Source organism: Schistocerca nitens, chromosome 5, assembly GCF_023898315.1.
Source record: "Schistocerca nitens isolate TAMUIC-IGC-003100 chromosome 5, iqSchNite1.1, whole genome shotgun sequence".
NCBI lineage: Eukaryota > Metazoa > Arthropoda > Insecta > Orthoptera > Acrididae > Schistocerca > Schistocerca nitens.
Genome location: NC_064618.1, coordinates 219,715,518 through 219,735,582, shown reverse-complemented (window position 1 = coordinate 219,735,582; position 20,065 = coordinate 219,715,518). Strand labels below are relative to the sequence as shown.

Genomic DNA, 20,065 nt, shown 5'->3' with positions numbered 1-20,065 from the left:
CCCTAACAGATGATGAAATGTCTTCCTCCAGAGATGCTTGTAACGTTCCCCATCTTTGGTTGAGGCTAAAAACAAACGATTCCGTTAGGCCAACTAAATGTGTGATTTTTTTTTTCAAACACACGAAATTCTCGATCAAAAGTTACAGCCAGAGCATGTCATGGTAGTTGCTGTATATATTAACCAGCGCAACCGCTGCCACCGAAATTTCATCTCTGTATTTTTAAGTGAAATAATTATAATCGAAAGGGGAGGGGAGGGGAGGGGAGAGGAGAAGCGGTAGCTGTGGGAAAGGGTTAGGGGATTAATTTCCGGCGTCTGCCACAAGCAGCAGATTATGTTCCAGCTTCCGTTACGCAAATAAAAAAGGTGAGGATGTAAAAGCAGAACATATATATCTTTTAAAAATAAACCTCGAGAACAGGTAGACTAAGGTTTTAAAAGACATACCGAGGTAATTATGCAAATTTTCGCCAGAATGAATAACTATGTGGCCTCTTCGTGTAGTCCCTAAAATGGTGCATCCGTATGCTGAGAAACATTGCATTTGTCAAGTTCCATGTACGATGACATATCTCGGTATAAGCGGAAGAAAATGTAACATTGTATTTACATTGAATTTTCTTTCCTCTCTTTGGATATGAAGATGTCAACATCAACCGGAAACATGTGACTTTAACAAAACTGCTTGGTTACGGTCACTGACTGCAAGTAGTATTGTTCTCTAGGAAGTTTCTTTCGGTCGGTAATTCTCTCACACACATAGTCTGCTTTTCAGGAAATTCATAAATCAATTCAAGTATCCAATATTGGTTCGGAAAAACTGACAGCAGTATCGTTCAAAGCTTTATACTAAAGTGGAAACGAACGGACTCCACATACGATTGTGCCACTTGAAATTTACGCTCTATTTATAAAAAGAATTTCTCATTCAGTCAGATCCGCACACATATCTCTCAAAGGCATCGTCTGATTATTAGGAAATGCTTAATTAAATTTGGGTATGCAGTATTATTTATTCCGAAAATCTGACTGGAATAACATTCAAAGTTTTACATTACAGTAGCAGCGAACATACCTGACACGTTTACGTTATCCGAGGTTTTATGTTTTATTTTTTAAAAATTCTCATACGTCAAATTAGCATACGTGGCATATCTGTAAAACACACACACACACACACACACGATAATCAGCTACAGAAGAGAGACAGAAAAGCGGACACCCTGAACTTCTTCATCTGTCGTCAACAAATTGTACATCTGTTGTAAAACCGTGATGCTTGTTATAGCGGACACGCCACATTCCAGGGACATTAAGAAATATTTAACAGGTGATGTAGGGAAGTGTGTGGGGTAAAAATTGTAGAGGGAGTCCAAGGTCTTAATACAGTGAACTGGTTCAAGTGAATATAGGTTGCAGAAGCCACACAGAGATGGAGAGACTAGCGCAGTGTAGACAAGCTTCGAGACCTGCATCAAACAAGTCATAGGACAGAAAACAACAAGTGGTACCACACGTTATCTGTAGAGGCATGTTAAGTCACTGCGATTCCTTTGAACCATGCAACCGCCTAGAGAAGAAAACTAATTTGGTAGTAGATGAAATCTGTTAAGGAGAGGCATATTGTAAAATGACGATTACATCATGAAAGCCGAAGAACAAGCTCGATTTGAAAGAAATTGAATAAACTGACCATACCGTTTTCAGTGGAAATATCCCAGTATTTTCACCAACTGCGACAAAATCGCGTGTACAAACAGTGATCCAATACTGTAAAATGCTTTTTTATTCCAGTCTCTGATCACAAATGAATTCTTTAGATGATGACTGGTTTCAGTTTGTAATGACCATCCTCAGATCTAAAATATATAAATATATACATCTAGTGAGCAGTGTGTCTTTTTAACATAAAACAGCAATACGTATCACAATATACTGCCATACACCAGGGAAATGTACAGATAAAATATGGTATAACGTACCTTTTTTACACCATGCCCTAAAGTGATACGGCCATAATGGCATCGTCAAAACATATAAATATAAACAGCATAGCATCGTCACATAGATTTAAAATATGGTGTAGAATAGGCCACATCGTTCACATAGTGATTATTGCCAACTAGCTACTGAGGTACAGTAGCATCCAGAAACCTGTTTGCCTACACCGTCCCTAGATGTCGCTACTGTGGGCTTGCTTATATGTAGTCATCATTTCCGCAAAAACATAATCTGATAAAAGCACATTAGATAAAATGCATGTAGCAGACTTATTAAAATTGATGACTATCATAGAAACCAATTGTGATACATTAAAAGATGAATGCAGTTATCCATGTAAAATTATTAAGAGGAAAGATATGAAGAGAATAGGTCCGACCCTTTTTTATGGTGAATTTAAGGTCAACAATTAATATAGCATAATTACTTAAGAAAGATAAAATGTCTATATGACAGCTGAAAAAGAGACAGATCAATGAACAGCGCCCTCTGTTGGTCGGCCGCTAGAATCTTATGTAGGCGCGCACCGATCGTAAGAACTTAACCAATCGAGGGCTTTACATACATCGTCACATGTCTCCCACAGAAAACTTTTAAACAACATACAAGCATTCAATAAATAAAATTATATAGTTTGGCTATACATTCCATGAGTATGTAGGAGATAATCAGTTACAAGTACTGTGCGGGAGGAAGGGAAATACCTTCTGTTCTCAACATAACTCGTCAAGTAAGGCTAGGTATAAATACACGAGGCATTATTTGGTTATCGTTTGAATAAAGGAAAAAAAAATTGGTTATCGTAGTATATTATCAAACAAAGCAAGATAGGCGTTGGGTACAAAATCTCTTTGTCCATTGAGTTCCCTAGGGGGCTCATGACATTTGGCTTTGTAAACTTCTAACTTTTCCAACAAGCCGAGAACGCGACCCTTCTCTGCCCTGTGTATAGTGTGGCCGGTTTTTGCTAATGCATTTCCTAATGCAGTTTTGTTATGTGCTTGCAAATGCTCCCTGAATCTAATTTTAAAAGAGCGGCCAGTGTGACAGATTGGCAATAATCACTATGTGGACGAAGTGGCCTATTCTACACCATATTTTAAATCTATGTGACGATGCTATGCTGTTTATATTTATGGCCTTATCAGTTTAGGACATGGTGTAAAAAAGGTACGTTATACCATATTTTATCTGTACATTTCCCTGGTGTATGACAGTATATTGTGATACGTATTGCTGTTTTATATTAAAAGACACACTGCTGACTAGATGTTTATATTTATATATTTTAGACCTGAAGATGGTCATTACAGACTGAAACCGGTCATCATCTAAAGAATTCATTTGTGATCAGAGACTGGAATAAAAAAGCATTTTACAGTATTTGCCTTCAACGGTTTAGGGAAACTATGGAGAAAATAATTGTGGAAGGCTGTACGTGACTGCGTCTCCCATTCCTGCAGAATGAGAACCCATTGTCTTCAACGCTGCCCCACGACGCTCGGAGTCATAGCTCCAGTGGCGTACTCAATATGTGATTGCAGCGTACACTTTCGCATGACTCATATACACTTTTAAATGAATATATCGCTATTACTCAAGTATAGTGTCAAAGACTGAATAAAATTTTAAGATACTCCAAGTATATAGGATGATTCTGCTAAACAGGATCAAATTGCAGGGTCCCTGAGACGATTTTATTATATTGTATTCTGTTTGGTGGTAGATCCGTGTCTTCGTCCAGAGAATCTATGCGTTAAAGGTCATATGCACACGTGGACAGAAATTCTTGGTCTCTATGCTACTAGTACTTTTTAATTCATCATGAGTGTACAGTACAATGTAGAGCACGATATGCTGTGTGTTTAAACTGGCCCACACGGGCCTTGTTCAAATGTGCAGTCCTGCTACTGAATGGCGCCACATTCAGCATGAACTTGTTCTATTCGACGCATTCAGTATTTGAGGATCCCAAACAGGCTGCCCATGCGGCTGCAGCATATCGTGCGATCCATTGGGCTTAGAAGATGAGATGTCTCCATAGAATGCCGAAGTGAGATGGAACTAGCACTTCTGAAAGAAAGGATATTGCGGAGACATGGCTTTGTCACAGCCTGGGGGATGTTTCCAGGATGAGAAGTTCTACAAGGTTCGCAGAAGAGCTTCTGTAAAGTTTGGAAGGTAGGAGGCGAGGTACTGGCAGAAATAAAGCTATGAGGACGGGGAGTGAGTCGCACTTGGGTAGCTCAGTTGGTAGAGCACTTTCTCGCGAAAGGCAGAGGTCCCGAGTTCGAGTCTCGGTCCGGCACACAGTTTTAATCTGCCAGGAAGTTTCATATCAGCGCACACTCCGCTGCAGAGTGAAAATCTCATTCTGCGAAGTCTCCTTGTCACTACGCAGAAGCGCTAACCATTGCATCACCATGCCACTGCACTTAACACACCTGCACTGATTACCCTAGCACGTCTGCCTCCCTATATAAACTCCATTTCACGCCTCAGCCCTTCTTGATGCTGCCCTTCTTGATGCTGCCCTTCTTAATGCGTGTCAATATTGGAGTGGCTCTCAAAGATAGAAAGAGCACCTTAACACTGAACGAAACGGGAATAATTTCGCCTGTGCTCAAATTACATAAATTATATGTTTCAGAGACATATGAAGTCTCAACTTTATCTATGATAATGGTTACAGGCCAAAGGAGGGAGGGAGTAGTACTAGAGTAATATGCGCAGGTGTGTTACCTGCAGTGCCAGGGTGGTGCGGTGGTTAACATATCTGTCTAGTGGGCAGGAGACCTGGATTCGAATCCCTGCCTGGAAGGCAGGCAGACGGACGGACAACAAAGCGATCGTATATGGGTTCCACTTTTACAGATTGAAGCACGGAACCCTAAATAGGTACCACTCTGACACCAGCAACCACTGGATGTTGCTTTGTGTGATGGTTGGTTCCATACTATTACTGTAACACGCACAGCCACCCTTGCTCTCTCTTATTGAGGGTGTTGGCCTTGTCTAGTACACCTCTATCTCCTAGTTGTAAAATCAGGCACTGCGCTCACATCAGATTTCACTTCAGTGAGCAGCAGCCTGCTCAACTCAGTGTTCACAAGGTTCACAGCAGTGTTAACCCAGGACAGGTCACGGGGCTATAGGCTCTCCACAAAACTCTCACTCGTGCATGTAAATGCCTCTGCTGTTTCATCCAGGTCACCCTAACGCTGTAATTTCTCTCTTTAGCTAGGTCCCTGCTCTACCTAGTATGATCCTCTTTGCAAAATATCTTTACACACATTCCCTATGTCCACTGCCACCTGGGTAAGGCCAGCACTTGGATTCACAATACTTGTGACATGGTACCCTGTTCCTCATTTGTCCTGAAGCACCTCACCTAGAATACTGCCATGGCTACTACCCTCTTTTGGTACTGACCTACACTTCGTTTCCTTGTTGGAAGCCAGCTGCACCCTACATCTGGATGAGGGTCTTACCCTATTGCTTCAGGTGGCAAGTCAAAGTTATTGTATATTGTATCGGTAAATGTAAAGTCCAGGGATCCCCAAACTATTTTGGACTAGTGACCCCTTTTCTAAAATGAACTGTTACCTCAGACCCCCATGGCCAAATTACCTACTTTTAAGATCAACCCCCTTATTCATAATGGTCCGCTAACTTAAAGCAGCTGCTACAGAGTGTTATTTTTCATTCTGACTTAGGTCAATAGAAGAAGACTGAGTGAGAATTAGCAATGCTTTAAGTTAGTAGACTATTATGAATAAGGGGGCCTATCTTTAGTTTTTTCATATCGATCATGAATTCGTTCGTGTTAAATCACGTAAGCGTCAAATAGAGAGCAAGTCAAGACGCGCCTGAAAGACGTACGCTCGAACTCATTATCTTGCACAAACTTGTCCACACAGACTTGCCGAGTTTTTCATCTTGTATGAACTTGAGACTTTACAATACTACAACAATACTATTTCCTACAAAAATATTAATTATTCTTAGTACACGTACCACAACATAAACAATACAGTACCTACCTATCTTGAATGTTTTAAATAAGAACTTGTGTTAATTTAATAGGGGTCGATTTTTAGACCTCGTCGACCCCCAAAATCAGTTTTCGTTTATGTTGACCCCTAGGAAACCGTTTCCCACCCGCCCATTGCTTCATTGCTTGTTACCTTTACCCAGTTCCGCTTACCACTCAACCTGTCTTCTGCAAATTTCAAATTTCACGTAATCTAAATCAGTCTGAAGGGCACAAATCTTAGTCTCCTGTTCAGCATTTCTCTCTCCTTTTTTTTATTTTTTATTTTATTTTTCTTTCAGAGCTTACAGTTCCACGGGTGAGAGTCACTGAGTTACCCATTCAGTTCCCAATTCCAGTCACCCCAGTGAAATTACAATCCATGATCTACGCATTCAACTCCCTGTCCGGCTACTGTACAGCAACAGCTACATTTATCGCGTATAACAACACAGATTAAACGTTTAAAAATAGAATTCGTTTACGAAACACATTTCACACTACACTAATCTTCGTTATGAGCCGCAAAAATTAGGCCAACAAGTTAGCACTTCAGGTGTATGACATAACGTAATTCTTTGGTTATTTCCGCTTAAAAATAGAACTCAGGACTCACGTAATTGCTGTATCTATCAATTAATTTATTCACAATAAAATATAACTTCAATGTAGCAAGCTGTATACAAACATACTTCTAGTGTAAAGTTTCTGAACAAACGACTTAAAATTTACGCTACGTTTCGGAAACGTGAACTAAATAATGAAGGAATACTTAAAATGCTAGAAAGAAAAAAGAACAATTAAGCGAGATTCTAGGAGTGGGGCAAATTAAACAAGAACACGACAGCAACCTGACTTTATAATCTTCTTGTGTCTTGTGGAATAACACACAAAGGAAAGGAAACTTTTTGTAGTAAGCTTAAAAAACACACTAATACACTTATTTACGGAGTAATCTGAACTAAACTCACTGTTAACATAACATAAATAACTTATCTCTAAGAGAGCACAAAAACTCGTGCGTGTCACCTGGGTGCAGGGGTGCCAGCCATAGTCCATAGCAATTATGAATGCAGGAGATCTAACGAAGAAACGGGTTTATTTGGTAGTTACCGAGTCAATGAATATGACAACAGTATACTTTCTTCGTACAAGCAAGCCTTGCAGACACGCTCATGTCCTTGCAAAAGGCAACAAAGCCGTCAGTCACGGGTGACTAAAACGAGGGACCTACAACTGGTGCTTGGTAATCTATTTGCCTCGAACCATATTGACATTTCAAATATTTCATGTGTACTATCACTAAGCGGAATGGTACAATGTGTTATTCCCACAATTATACAATAAATCAGATTCGGATTTTGTGAAGTGAAATTTTATTAATGTACTTTTGAAAAAGAAATTGGAGCGAAATAAATATTTGTTGTACATCGTGCTTGACTGTTTCAACATCAGAATGCTTACTGCATTGTGATGGACAATGGAAACTGATACACTCATACAGATACACTGATACACGTCCGCAGCTCGTGGTCGTGCGGCAGCGTTCTCGCTTCCCGCGCCCGGGTTCCCGGTTCGATTCCCGGCGGGTTCCGGGATTTTCTCTGCCTCGTGATGACTGGGTGTTGTGTGATGCCCTTAGGTTAGTTAGGTTTAAGTATTTCTAAGTTATAGGGGACTGATGACCATAGATGATAAGTTCCATAGTGCTCAGAGCCATTTGAACCATTTTTTTACACTGATACACTCGTACAGAAAACAGGGAAAATAGGAAAAATTTGTGTCAACTATTCTACATTATTTATTTTCATCATTCACGTAATCAAAAGCTAAGCCATAATGCCCTCACCGGTTCCGCGTTCACTCCCAGAGTTTTGTCTTCAGAACCGGTGGTAAACTGCCTGCCAACGTCCATTACAAAGCGAATTTCTCCCGGGCCCGTAATGACGCAGCGCGGCTCTAAACAAGAGTTACAAGGGCTGTAATTTGTACTCGCTAAACGGCGTGCTGCGGTGTCGCTGGTCGCGTCCTTGAGAAGTGAACGCAGTGACCCGGTAGCGCGGGGAACCTGTTCCCCGTCTCCAGATGTCGCCACTTGGAGGAACGCGGCGGGTGCGGACCTGGTGTGCAGCAGCCGTTCCATCAACACTGTCGACAGCCGTCACTGAACAACTCGGTGGCCTTCATTTGCCGCCATCACTACTTCCGCTCCGAATATGTCTCACGGGTTCCAGATGACGGTTTGCGGGTTGAGGAGCACCGGGGAACTAGTACAATTCTCAGACCGAGGCTACAGTGAAATTAATTCATCCCATTTGTCACCTCAATGATCACATGCGACAGCCTCTTACACACTGAAGAGCCAAATAAATTGGTACACCTGCCTGATATCGTGTAGGGCCACCGCCAGCACGCAGAAGTGCCGGAACATGACATGGAATGGACTCGACTAATGGCTGAAGTAGTGCTGGATGGAACTCACACCATGAATACTGCAGGACTGTCCATAAATCCGTAAGAGTGCAAGAAAGTGGAGATCTCTTCTAAACGGAACGTTGCAAGGCATGCCAGATATGCTCAATAATGTTCGTGTCTGGGGAGTTTAGTGGCTAGCGCAAGTGTTTAAACTCAGAAGAGTGTCCCTGGAGCCACTCTGTAGAAATTCTGGACGTGCAGGGAGTCGCATTATCCTGCTGGAATTGCCCAAGTTCGTCGGAATGTACAATGGACGTGAATGAAGGAAGGTGATTAGACAGGATGCTTACGTACGTGTCACCTGCCAGAGTCGTATCTAGACATATCAAGAGTCCCATATCACCCCAACTACACACGCCCCACACCAATACAGAGCCTCCATCAACTGAAATGCAGGGTCCATGGATTCACCAGGCTGTCTCCATCCGTTCGATACAATTTGAAACAAGGCTCGTACGATCAGAAAACACGTTTCCAGTCATCAAGAGTCCAATGTCGTTGTTGACGGGCCCTGACGAGGTGCAAAACTTTGTGTCGTGCAGTCATCGGGAGTACACGAGTGAGCCTTCGGCTCCGAAAGCCAATATCGATGATCTTTCGTTAAATGTTTCGCATGCTGACATTTGTTGATGGCCCAGCATCGAAATCTGCAGCAATTTTCGGAAGGTTTGTACTTCTGTGGGGTTGAACGATTCTGTTCAGTCGTCGTTGGACACGTTCTTGCAGGATCTTTTTCCGACCGCGGTGACGTCATAGATTTGATGTTTCACGGGTTTCTTGATATTCACGGTACATTTGTGAAATGGTCGTACGGAAAAATCGTCACTTCATCGCTATCTCGCTGATGCTGTGTGCCATCACTCGTGCGCTGACTATAACACCACGTTAAAACTCGCTTAAATCTTGATAACCTTCGTTGTAGCAGCAGTAATCGATCTAACAACTGCACCACACACTTGTTGTGTTATACAGGTGTTGTTGACGGCAGCGCCGTTCGCTATCTGTTTACATATCTCTGTATTTGAATATGCATACATATACCAGTTTCTTGGGCGCTTCAGTGTACGTTAGCTAACAGAATTATAAAACTCGGTCTCACACCAATTTAGAATGTATGGCAACAATGTGAAGCACCCAAAAGAAATGATCAGACGTCACACTAACTTGCCACAAGTACGCACCATCCGCGGGCATGTAAATGATTAGAGTTGTAAATCACTGTGACAGAACTGCCACCACAGTACATTGATGTTGTTATCGGGCCTGGTAGGGCTTGAACGTTATCAGGTGAGTAAACAGTGCGAACTACAAGGAGATGCTACCTGCTCGTGTGAGTCTGAAAGGCGCCACAAGATAGGTCTTCATTTGGCCAACTGGTCGAATCGTTCTATATCCAGATTTGTAATGCTCAATGTTCAACTGAATGGGAACGTGCGGCCCTCCGAAAACAACTAATGGATTCCCTGCAAGATCCCGGATTGTCCAGAGACTAATATCAGCTCGGGACTTACCCTCCCATGCGTAGGCTTCCGTGAACAGCACAACATAAACATCTGGAGCGATGCCGTGACCGGGACGCATGAACGGCTGATGAATGCTGTCGCATTCAGGTCAGGGATGAATGAAGATTCCGTACTATCCTAGAAGCGACCATCGCCGAGGAATACGGTGCCGACTTGGGAAGAGGTCCCATTCTTTCAATGTTTTGGAGAGACACTGTTGTGTTATTCCTGGCCATTGGGTATGTTTCATATGACGCCTAGTAGTGCTTGAGTGAGCAATGACAACACAAAGATACCTCAGGAGCATACTATATCCTCATGAGTTATCTGTCATGCGATAGTACATGGTGGCATTTTTCAAGAGGACAGGGCTCGACAACACGCAGTGCGTGCCTCTACGAACTGCCTGCGTGATGTTGCTGTATGGAACATGGAAGTAACTAAGCAACTAAGTAGTAGTGAGTGTGATTTACCACAAGTGTCATATCCATATTTTCAAGTTCTGGGAACTTCCTGCAGATTAATATATCTTTAAAAATATATTGTGAATAAAAGTCAAATACAGTTAACGAAATTTGTATCTTTTTAAAAATTTATTTGTGGTATTCGTGGTGGGCGCAAAACACCCTCCTCATGTCCCCAGAACTCTCCCAACCCCATTAACAGTACATGTTAAGGGAAACGCGCTGGTATTGCCCAGGCTAACCTCATTAGTATTACTTGGGTTAGACATTGTCACAGCCTGCAGTACAGAGAGTAATATGAGATGTATCTAGAGATAAAATAAGAACGTAAAATTACTTACTTGCAAATAGGATACAACACTTGTAAATTAAGTTCGTGCACCATAAAAATAGCTACAAATAGAAAAGTATTGAAACCCGAAACGTAGTGTTGTTATTCCGTTAACTATCTTGTTCCTACACAGTCCACACTGCAGTAACGAGGCAGACGCTGCCACTTGCGCTAGTGTTTCGTCTGACACAATCCACAGACCGATACCATCCATCTTCCGCCTACCGTGTGTGTGTAGTTAGGTGCCATGTTCCAGTTCTGGGACAGAGAAGGGTGCCAGCACATAAGTTAGGACTGGCTGTGACACCGAGCTTAACCTCAAAGGGAAGAATCACCATCAACAACGTCACATTCCCCCACTCTGTGAGACACAGAGGAAAGGTTTGGAATTTGACTCGTGATCAGGGAATTTACGTCAACTCGTCTCGCCTCATTCCGACCAACTATTGGTGGTGTAAATTTCTTCCTCCACCAGGTTTCGAACCAGCAACCTCTTAAAGAGAGCGCTTCAGTGACGACGTTGACGGAAACAAATAGCTACACAAAAGTCTGCATAATTTTTAATTATGTCAGCTTGTAATGCTGTAGGGATTATCTCTCCCGTTGACTTGCATACTCATCTACAACAACACAAATACTGCACTACATACAACAAGGTTCATTAGAGTCACTCGCTGCGTACTTTCGCTAACATACGTTTCGAAATACGTCTAAGAAAGGCAAAGACATACTTTTTCATATACGCTTTTCTCGTTATTGCTTGTCCGTATATTATATTCGCCCCACTTCGGCATTGCTTGCTATTTTGCTGCCCAGTAGTAAACTACATTAAGTGTCCCATTCCCTATTCCTATTCCCTCACAAGGGAACCTACCCATCGCACCCCCCTCAGATGTAGTTATAAGTTGGCAAAGTAGATAGGCCTTGAAAAACTGAACACAGATCAATCGAGAAAACAGGAAGAAGTTATGTGGAACTATGAAAAAAAATAAGCAAAATATACAAACTGAGTAGTCCATGCGCAGCATATGCAACATCAAGGACAACACAAGCACAAGAGCGTCGTGGTCCCGTGGATAGCGTGAGCGGCTGCGGAGCAAGAGGTCCGTGGTTCAAGTCTTCCCTCAGATGAAAATTTTAATTTTTTATTTTCAGACAATTATTATCTGTCCGTCCGTCCGCTATATTTGCTGGATTCATATTGCCCACGGAGTACATCTCACGTATTTAATGCACTCTCGCCCAAAGTAGCGAACAGTCAACTGCCAGCCAGGGAGCCTCGTTAGGAGGAATACTCTCTCTTCCGTGCGTTGTAGTCGACTGACGTGTGTTTCGAAGTTTGTTTAGGTGTAGCGTCCCCATACTACAGCGCAGTTGCCTCGCATCGGACAAACAGATAATAATTGTCTGAAAATAAAAAATTAAAATTTTCACTCGAGGGGAGACTTGAACCAAAGACCTCTCATTTCGCAGCTGCTCACGCCAACCACGGGACCACGGCACCCGTGAGATCACCTTCTCCCCGATGTTGCATATGTTGTGCATGAACTACTCAGTTCGTATATTTTGCTTACTTTTTTCATACTTCCACACAACTTCTTCCTGTTTTCTCGATTGATCTGTGTTCAGTTTTTCAAGGCCTATCAACTGTCCCAACTTATAGCTACATCTGAGGGGGGTGCGATGGGGAGGTTCCCTTATCAGAATCGCCTGATATGATTCGAATACATCCCACTGCCTTCGCTTTACTTTTGCTACTATTCGTCCTTTACCTTCTTTTCAGGACAGTATCGGTTCCATTTAAGTGATCTTGGAAGTCCTTTGCCACCTTATAAGAAATAGTCCAATATAGCTAATAAAACTGTTCAAAAATTACAGAACTGTTGTTGTGACAAACTGCTGAGAACTGGTTCTGAGCACTATGGGACTTAACTTCTGAGGTCATCAGTCCCCTAGAACTTAGAACTACTTAAACCTAACTAACCTAAGGACATCACACACACCCATGCCCGAGGCAGGATTCGAACCTGCGACCGTAGCGGTCGCTCGGCTCCAGACTGTAGCGCCTAGAACCGCACGGCCACTCCGGCCGGCTGCTGAGAACTGTTTATCTAATGTCAGCACGAGAAAAGTTCACCAGCAACAGGATTTGTGGGGCATTCGAATGTTGGACTGCCTGGGAACGTGATGGCACACACACTTGTGCTCAAGGTTCCCGTCTGACCACAAGGGGAGTATCACAGCGAGCACATCGTAACTCCTTCGCGTCTGCGCTCGCCATCCGATAAAAAGTTAATGGACTCCCCTTACCATTCTGTGTCATACGACACCACTGCCCAGAGTGTAGCAGAAGCCAGACTATGGAATTACCGTCCCACGCGTAGGCTGGTCGTTAACACCAAATAACAAATGGCTGCGTCTGGAGGACTGTCGTTTCCGGAAAACATCGCCGCTGTATTTGTTCAGCGACGAATCGTGTTCCGCATTACACTGGATGTTGACGAGTATGGACGCTACCGGGCAAAAGACTCCCTTCGTACGTGAGCTCAATCGCTGGAGGTCAAATTAATCTCGGGGTGATTGCTTAACACTTTGCCGTTCTCACGACTCATACAAATTTATTCGCTTGGCGCCGGCAGCGCTAATTCGGATTACTTGTCTTGTCGCCGGCCGCTTTCCACCTTTCCGTTGATGACAAGCTTCAAACACATTGACTTTGCGCTCTTTAATTTTTCCAGAAATCGTCTCGTTTGCATTATCGTTCCACAAACTCGAATTTTCTTTTGAAGAAACTTCTCTGTAAATTCTACACTGTTATAATAATTATCCATGTAGAGGTGATGCCACTTTCCATAAGAAGGGCACCGAGCGAGGTGGCGCAGTGGTTAGACACTGGACTCGCATTCGGGAGGACGACGGTTCAATCCCGCGTCCGGCCATCCTGATTTAGGTTTTCCGTGATTTCCCTAAATCGCTCCAGGCAAATGCCGGGATGGTTCCTTTCAAAGGGCACGGCCGACTTCCTTCCCTGTCCTTCCCTAATCCGATGAGACCGATGACCTCGCTGTCTGGTCTCCTTCCCCAACACAACCAATCAACCAATCCATAAGAAGGTGTCAATAGTTCCCACCACTGTTTTTGCTAAAGGTTTTCCAGCGCCGGAATAGATCTTGAATGAGGAAATGTATCACGTACTCGAATCACACAGCATCCGAATGAGTATGCCACATTTCGTAATTTTCGGCGGATTGTAAACTATAAAATTTGACTTTCCACGCCACGGTATCATTCCTCCATCAATTGAGATGTTTTGATTTGATTAAACGTTTCTTTAAGCTTTTCGCAAAAATAATCAATTACGAACTGCACTTGGTGGGAACTATTGACACCTTCTTATGGATTGGTTGATTGGTTGTGTTGGGGAAGGAGACCAGACAGCGAGGTCATCGGTTTCATCGGATTAGGGAAGGACAGGGAAGGAAGTCGGCCGTGCCCTTTGAAAGGAACCATCCCGGCATTTGCCTGGAGCGATTTAGGAAAATCACGGAAAACCTAAATCAGGATGGCCGGACGCGGGATTGAACCATCGTCCTCCCGAATGCGAGTCCAGTGTTGTTGTCGGAAAAATGTAAAAATGATAATATTTGTCTGAATCGGTTGCGGACAGCGTTTTGCGAAATATCGGTGTGTCTATCAACGGATTCTTTTGTCAATAATTCTCGATCCTGGCTTTTTTTACAGTTCCCATAAGAATAGCAAGCCCAAACTGTTTTCTACGTTCGGGTCCCGTAAGGTCGACAAATTTGGCATTTTTTTTATCCAGTTTCCTTCTGTTGCAATTTTGACTGTTATAATTGTTGGTTTCATTGCTAATATATTCAAATAGATCGCTGCCAATTTATAATTCTACGACGCTCCGTGTATCTTTGGAAAATATTTGTGGACCGGGAGGTCCTTCAAATTTATTATTGGTCCTCAGTAAATCACAGTCTTTGTCTGATTATCCGAATCAGTTTGCAACCGAACCGTTCGCCGAATTCTTCTTGGGCGTATTTCACTATCTTCCGACGATTTTGCTTCACTTTCATTTTTCTTATATCCAATGTCTTCTTCCAAATCGGCCAAGCCGTCAAGAACGTCAGACAAGACGACCGCGCATTCATCGTAAATAATCGTATCGTCTCTTTCGTCTGCCGCGATGAAAGTGCACAAGTACTTACATAACCAAAAAACTTGTTGACATGTGTAACTTATTATTACCTAAACAAAACACTAATAGAATGTAAAAGTGCTGTCGCCGGCCACTGCGCGATGCTATGCTTACGACACCACTGTAGTGTCGCCGGTCACTGAGCGATACTATGCACACGACACCGCTGTGGTGTCGCCAGCCGTTGACCACTATTTCGCACACGACACCACTATGGTGTCCCCGGACTGCAAAGTGTTAATATTCCGTGCTTCTGTTGTCAGGGTTGGCTCACGTCCGTGGTCTTTGCTACCTTATACGCCAATAGACCGGACTTGAACACAATATACTCGTACACCATGATTGGCCTGTTGAAATAGTTAATCATGAACTGTAGCGCAACGGATAACGACTGGACTGACAGGCTCAAAACGAAGTTAATGTCGTGAGCAGTGGAAATAATAGGACGCCAGGAGACAACATTCCTTTTACTTATCAATACTTCTGGAGTTTATCGTTATTATTATTAGTACCTTTTGGAGTTCAAAAAAATGGTTCAAATGGCTCTGAGCACTATGGGACTTAACATCTATGGTCATCAGTCCCCTAGAACTTAGAACTACTTAAACCTAACTAACCTAAGGACAGCACACAACACCCAGTCATCACGAGGCAGAGAAAATCCCTGACCCCGCCGGGAATCGAACCCGGGGACCCGGGCGTGGGAAGCGAGAACGCTACCGCACGACCACGAACTGCGGACTTTTGGAGTTCCACAAAGAAATGATCGAGAAAGGGAAACTGCTGAGAAATGGTTCAAATGGCTCTGAGCACTATGGGACTCAACTGCTGTGGTCATAAGTCCCCTAGAACTTAGAACTACTTAAACCTAACTAACCTAAGGACAGCACACAACACCCAGCCATCACGAGGCAGAGAAAATCCCTGACCCCGCCGGGAATCGAACCCGGGAACCCGGGCGTGGGAAGCGAGAACGCTACCGCACGACCACGAGCTGCGGGCTGCTGAGAAATGTAGGTCCGCTTAATCACTTCAAGGTATTTTGGTTATACTGCTGATTTATTACGTCTGTTTGTCAGGGTCTTCACAGTGTCTCACAAACATCCGACACAAAACTCAATATGAATCTGACATTAACAGAATAATAATGTCGAGTGACCAGGGCCTCTCGTCGGGTAGACGGTTCACCGGGTGCAAGTCTTTCGATTTTACGCCACTTTGGCGACTTGCGCGTCGATGGGGATGAAACGATGATGAGGACAACACAACAACCAGTCCCTGAGCGGAGAAAATCTCCGACCCAGCCGGGAATCGAAACCCGGCCCTTAGGATTGACATTCTGTCGCGCTGACCACTCAACTACCGGGGGCGGACAGTTAATATTATTCAGTGCCTATCAATGAAAGAGCTGATGTGTGACTTAATGAGCTGCAACCCATTTATCAAGGTTTGGAGATCGAAACAAGCATCAGACTCCTGCTCGAGACATACGGCAAGAGTATAGGGAGCAATTCATCCACTGTGATCTGAATAAAGTGAACGTTCTATAGAACCTAGAGAGCAATATGGAGTACCAGGAAGGTGCGAGTCGGTATCCTCGTCACCAACCGTATACAAATGTGCAAAAATATAAATGTCATTGGCACGGCTGGCCGGTGTGGCCGTGCGGTCTAGCCGCTTCAGTCTGGAACCGCGTGACCGCTCCGGTCGCAGGTTCGAATCCTGCCTCGGGCATGGATGTGTGTGATGTCCTTAGGTTAGTTAGGTTTAAGTAGTTCTAAGTTCTAGGGGACTGATGACCACAGATGTTAAGTCCCATAGTGCTCAGAGCCATTTGAACCATTTGAACCATCACTGACATGCAAAAATCTTCCGTCTATGTATGTAAACATTTCGTTCATTAGCTTGGATTGAGTTGATGGTTAAAAGCTAAAGGTTTTGTAAACATTTTTATTTCAGGCAACAGAGCATGCACAATGTCGGCACTAGTACAGTGTATATCCACCTTTCGCAGCAATGCAAGCTGCTATTCTCCCATGGAGACGATCGTAGAGATGCTGGATGTAGTCCTGTGGAACGGCTTGCCATGCCATTTCCACCTGGCGCCTCAGTTGGACCAGCGTTCGTGCTGGACGTGCAGACCGCATGAGACGACGCTTCATCCAGTCCCAAACATGCTCAATGGGGGACAGATCCGGAGATCTTGCTGGCCAGGGTAGTTGACTTACACCTTCTAGAGCACATTGGGTGGCACGGGATACATGCGGACGTGCATTGTCCTGTTGGAACAGCAAGTTCCCTTGCCGGTCTAGGAATGGTAGAACGATGGGTTCGATGACGGTTTGGATGTACCGTGCACTATTCAGTGTCCCCTCGACGATCACCAGTGGTGTACGGCCAGTGTAGGAGATCGCTCCCCACACCATGATGCCGGGTGTTGGCCCTGTGTGCCTCGGTCGTATGCAGTCCTGATTGTGGCGCTCACCTGCACGGCGCCAAACACGCATACGACCATCATTGGCACCAAGGCAGAAGCGACTCTCATCGCTGAAGACGACACGTCTCCATTCGTCCCTCCATTCACGCCTGTCGCGACACCACTGGAGGCGGGCTGCACGATGTTGGGGCGTGAGCGGAAGACGGCCTAACGGTGTGCGGGACCGTAGCCCAGCTTCATGGAGACGGTTGCGAATGGTCCTCGCCGATACCCCAGGAGCAACAGTGTCCCTAATTTGCTGGGAAGTGGCGGTGCGGTCCCCTACGGCACTGCGTAGGATCCTACGGTCTTGGCGTGCATCCGTGCGTCGCTGCGGTCCGGTCCCAGGTCGACGGGCACGTGCACCTTCCGCCGACCACTGGCGACAACATCGATGTACTGTGGAGACCTCACGCCCCACGTGTTGAGCAATTCGGCGGTACGTCCACCCGGCCTCCCGCATGCCCACTATACGCCCTCGCTCAAAACCCGTCAACTGCACATACGGTTCACGTCCACGCTGTCGCGGCATGCTACCAGTGTTAAAGACTGCGATGGAGCTCCGTATGCCACGGCAAACTGGCTGACACTGACGGCGGCGGTGCACAAATGCTGCGCAGCTAGCGCCATTCGACGGCCAACACCGCGGTTCCTGGTGTGTCCGCTGCGCCGTGCGTGTGATCATTGCTTGTACAGCCCTCTCGCAGTGTCCGGAGCAAGTATGGTGGGTCTGACACACCGGTGTCAATGTGTTCTTTTTTCCATTTCCAGGAGTGTATTTATATATTTTAGATCTGAAGATGGTCATTACAGACTGAAACCGGTCATCACCTAAAGAATTCATTTGTGATCAGAGACTGGAATAAAAAAGCATCCCAGTATTTGCCTTCAACGGTTTAGGGAAACTATGGAGAAAATAATTCTGGAAAGCTGTACGTGACTGCGTCTCCCATTCCTGCAGAATGAGAACCCATTGTCTTCAACGCTGCCCCACGACGCTCGGAGTCATAGCTCCAGTGGCGTACTCAATATGTGATAGCAGCGTACACTTTCGCATGACTCATATACACTTTTAAATGAATATATCGCTATTACTCAAGTATAGTGTCAAAGACTGAATAAAATTTTAAAATACTCCAAGTATATAGGATGATTCTGCTAAACAGGATCAAATTGCAGGGTCCCTGAGACGATTTTATTATATTGTATTCTGTTTAGTGGTAGATCCGTGTCTTCGTCCAGAGAATCTATGCGTTAAAGGTCATATGCACACGTGGCCAGAAATTCTTGGTCTCTATGCTACTAGGTATTTTTTAATTCATCATGAGTGTACAGTACAATGTAGAGCACGATATGCTGTGTGTTTAAACTGGCCCACACAGGCCTTGTTCAAATGTGCAGTCCTGCTACTGAATGGCGCCACATTCAGCATGAACTTGTTGTTCTATTCGACACATTCAGTATTTGAGGATCCCAAACAGGCTGCCCATGCGGCTGCAGCATATCGTGCGATCCATTGGGCTTAGAAGATGAGATGTCTCCATAGAATGCCGAAGTGAGCTGGAACTAGCACTTCTGAAAGAAAGGATATTGCGGAGACATGGCTTTGTCACAGCCTGGGGGATGTTTCCAGGATGAGAAGTTCTGCAAGGTTCGCAGAAGAGCTTCTGTAAAGTTTGGAAGGAAGGAGGCGAGGTGTTGGCAGAAATAAAGCTGTGAGGACGGGGCGTGGGTCGTGCTTGGGTAGCTCAGTTGGTAGAGCACTTGCTCGCGAAAGGCAGAGGTCCCGAGTTCGAGTCTCGGTCCGGCTCACAGTTTTAATCTGCCAGGAAGTTTCATATCAGCGTACACTCCGCTGCAGAGTGAAAATTTCATTCTGCTAAGTCTCCTTGTCACTACGCAGAAGCGCTAACCATTGCATCACCAAGGCACTGCAGTGAACACACCTGCACTGGTTACCCTAGCACGTCTGCCTCCATATATAAACTCCATTTCACGCCTCAGCCCTTCTTGATGCTGCCTTTCTTAATTCGTGTCAATATTGGAGTGGCTCTCAAGGATAGAAAGAGCACCTTAACACTGAACGAAACGGGAATAATTTCGCCTGTGCTCAAATTACATAAATTATATGTTTCAGAGACATATGAAGTCTCAACTTTATCTATGATAATGAGTCATCAGTCTTCTGACTGGTTTGATGAGGCCCACCACGAATTCCTCTCCTGTGCCAACCCCCTCATCTCAGAGTAGCACTTTCAACCTACACCCCAGTTATTTGCTGGATGAATTCCAGTCTCTGTCTTCCACTACTGATTTCATCTTCTATACTCTGAAATTATTAAATTTAGGCACACGTACAGGGATTCATATAACTCAGAAAGACGATTCATTGAACTCAGAAAGAAGAGATTCGTGCAATTAACATGGTTAAAATGAAGTTGTAGGAAGTTGGAGGACACGGGACGGCTGACGACCGAACGAATAAATGTGATGCAACTTTCGGATACAAGGAAAATGGAACCTAATCTTTAAACTGCAGCGTCTGGCCTGACGGTCATTTCCTGGAAAAA

The 20,065-nt window shown here is 44.3% G+C and overlaps 1 protein-coding gene across 1 annotated transcript in view; it reads right to left on the bottom strand.

The window, feature by feature from the left end:
- LOC126259964 (muscle, skeletal receptor tyrosine protein kinase-like) overlaps positions 1-20,065 on the bottom strand; it is a 725,418-nt gene that overhangs the window by 688,954 nt on the left and 16,399 nt on the right. The window lies entirely within an intron of this gene.